The sequence below is a fragment of the Pseudopodoces humilis genome, chromosome 12 (genome assembly GCF_049639895.1).
Source record: "Pseudopodoces humilis isolate 2021_Gansu_Grassland_sample_001 chromosome 12, ASM4963989v1, whole genome shotgun sequence".
Taxonomy (NCBI): domain Eukaryota; kingdom Metazoa; phylum Chordata; class Aves; order Passeriformes; family Paridae; genus Pseudopodoces; species Pseudopodoces humilis.
In genome coordinates, this window is record NC_142211.1 from 8723007 (window position 1) to 8726426 (window position 3420).

Below are 3420 nucleotides of genomic sequence, written 5' to 3' on the forward strand. Positions count from 1 at the left end.
ACCGGTGCCCCTCTTCACTCTCTCCCTATTCATTATCTATCATTCTTGCTTTTAAACGGGTTCTACTTGCGGGAGGGGAATTGGTGATTGTGTATTGCCTCCCTGTTATTAATTGTGGAATTTCTGCCGCCACCCGGTTGAAGGGAGGAGCCCCCTCCGTTGTATGGGAGGGTCCCGGTTGTGGCGGCTGGATCGGCAGGGGCGGATAGGGTGATCCCCAGCCTTGCGCAGAAAAAACCTCCGAGGAGGTTGCTGTGGTTACGGTGTTTACAGGCGGGGAAAGGGGAAGGGCTGCCGGCATTGCTGCTGGCCCTGAGTCTCCCGCTTGAGACACACGTATCTCAGTGGGTTGGTCTCGGGGGCCCAAGGGTGCTGAAGGCACCACCTGATCGGCAGAGGAAGGTCCCGCTGGTCCTCGATACGGGGGTGGTAAGTGATCGAGGGGTTCCCAGGACTCAGTTTTCGACTCACGTTTTTCTTTTTGCTTTATTGGAAATAGCCCTACTCTGGCATTTACCCAGAGCTTAGCGTATTCCTTCTCCTCAGGATCTGAGGGGACTTTGTCCTCCACATAGGAGAACAACTTGTTACACGTCTATTTTTCAAATGTGCCTAACACTGGCCAAGTGAGGTGACTTCTCAACTCCTGTCCTCCCCAAACCTCCATACAGTAATGTATTAATTTCTCCTTTGATTTCCCCTTCCTTTGGGGACAATCTTCCCAGTGTTTTAGCATCCACCCCAAGGGACTTTCCAGTGGGATGTCTGGTGATTCCTCCCCCTGATCGGAGGAATCTTTTCCTGTGCTTCTTCCTTGAAGCTTACTCTTTTTCTGCCCCATACTTCGCAAATATATTCTTACCTTTCTTCGACTTCTCCGTGAGTCGATATCAGTTTCTGCGTTGTGTACTTAGGAATCAAAATTTGCCGATACTCACCTTTCAGCGAGCTGAGCTGAGGTCTCTTGTAATCGGAACTTTTGATTCTTCCCTGGACCTCTCCCTGGGTCCGTTACTAAGAGGGTTTACCAGCCTCGAGCTCGACAAGACGTCCCTTCCCCTCTTAGTACCTTGCGATCAGTTCCCGAGACACCCTTTGGTCTCAGGTTTTACGAGTGTGTGTCGAGGGAAAAAAAAACTTTCACTCTGTATCGCTTCCTTCGCGGCCGGCCAATTCCCTCGCGGGAGGATGGAAACGCGACCTTGAAGTCCGCACTCGCTTCGTGATCAGATCACGTCTCACACACTCGCCCGATCGCCCGCTCAACCAGCAGTACTTACAGCTATTTTCCTGCGTGGGTGTCCCTTGTGCGCACTAGACGTTTTACGAGCAAAGTAAGCTGCGGCTCCCGAAGGCTCCGTGCCTTCCGAGCTCTCCGATCCGGATTTATCCTTTTTATTGTGGTTTTTACCTCCGCCTAAATTTGGTTCGGATATCGGAACGAACTACGGGGGTTCTTCACTCACCAGGCCGCCAAATTCAGCGGGGGTACCCGTCCCGGGCAGCGAGATTCCCCGCAGTTTCTCCGATCCGAGTCACGGCACCAATCTGTTATAAATGCAAAGGCAGATTTGGGTTAAATAAAAACAATTTATTATAAAACAATTTCTATAAAAAAAATAAACAATGAGGGAAAACCACAATAAAACAAACAGCGCAGCGCTGGGTGGACAGGGGTCTATACCCAAAGGTATAGGTGTTCCCAAATCCACGAAGGAGGGTAAACTGTCCGGGGTTTTTATAGGGATTTTTAGCCTTGAGGCCAAATTCCAGGCAGGCACCATTCATCAACAGTCCTTGATTGTCGTATGAATTGATTTCCTGGCATTGGAGAATAGAGTCGAATGGACGTCCGGACCGAGTCTCCTCATATGTAAAGAAATTCTGAGTGGCTCTTGTGGTTCAGGCCATCCGGATGGGATGGCTGGATCCGGGTTGGAGCCGATGAATATTTCGGCTGGATTTTTCCTTTTGTTTACTTGATGGCTTTCCCCAACGGTAGCCCGCAAGGCGAGGTGTTCGGGTCCGGTGATGAATATCTCGTCGGTGCTTCTCCGTTTTGGCTTGATGTTTCGTGTCCTGCCTATTCTTCCCCGTTGATGGTCACCGAGCCTGTCCTTGTCAGTTTGAGGAGTTTTTTTTTTTTCCTGTCAGCTTGATGGGCCGCGTCCTGTCTATTCTTTTGTTGATGGGCGCCGGCTAGGATCGTTATCCTTTGAGTGGGAATTCGTGGCTAGATCTGGGAAGGGCTTGTGTGTCATACTGTACTTTATATTTTATAGTATTGTTATATACATTTATTTAGATTTTTACGAATTTTTACAAGTTCATTTCTCACATTTAGAAAGTAAGAGACAAGATGGAAGACTTAGGGAGATGTCCCTTTCTCCTTCTTCCTTCTTCTAAGGGTTTTTGGGTAATAATGAGTGATTGTGTCATGAATAAAATCTCTCAAGAAATCCACCCCAGTTAAAATACTGTGTTTAGTTAAGTACAGTTAATGTTCTTATCCCATTTGTAAACCTTGTACCCCTTGTTTACTCCGATGGTTATTAGTAATGTTAATTACTTACTGGTTTCTGAAGTGTTTTAAAGGGTCTTAGGAGACATTCCTCTAGCCCTTTCCCTTACTTCCTTGCTACTATGTAACAAAGCTGCTCCCATGGGGGCTAAATCAAACTAACAAAAGCAACCCATTAGAAAGGTATGCCACAGAAGGAGGCAACTCCTATGCGAGCTGTGCCACACTAGAACAAAGAAACTCCCAGGAAGCTGTGCAACCAAGTAATATGCAAACTAAGGCATGCAAGACACCAAAACAACGAGCTAACAGAGGAATAAAAGGACAAGGAAACATATTCTAGCAAGCTATGATGGAAGATCATCGTCCTGCATCACCTAAGCCTGCTTAGAAACCATCTTCCTGCATCACCATGACCTAAAGAGGACTGGAAAGGACTGACCACCCTAGACAATGAGCCAGAACAACAGGCCTCCTGGCTACTCTCATGAGGACAGAAGCCCCAGCTCTGCAGAGTGTGCTGCAAAGCTGAATTGTGCCTCCTCCTTGGAGCTGCCAATGGCCGTGGTGCAAGCAAACCCTTGGGCCCCCCACCCCAAGAGCTGAATCCTAATAAAGGCATCAAACGGGAGTCTTGTCTCCTGACCAATTTCTTTCAGTTGGGGGCTTGTCTGGGATAGCTACGCCCACTGAAGACCACGGAGTAACCACTGCCTGTTGGACCTTTGTAGGGACATCGGCTATCATGGAGCAAGGATTCAGCCTGGGACAAGGAGCGTTGGTCAGAGACTGGTAATTTGGTGTGATGACCTGCAGACCCCAAGTATGCCTGGGTTCGTAGGGACTTGGGGAGGTGTGAGTCACGCACAGGGGAGTGCCAGGAGGGGGAGCGGTCAGAG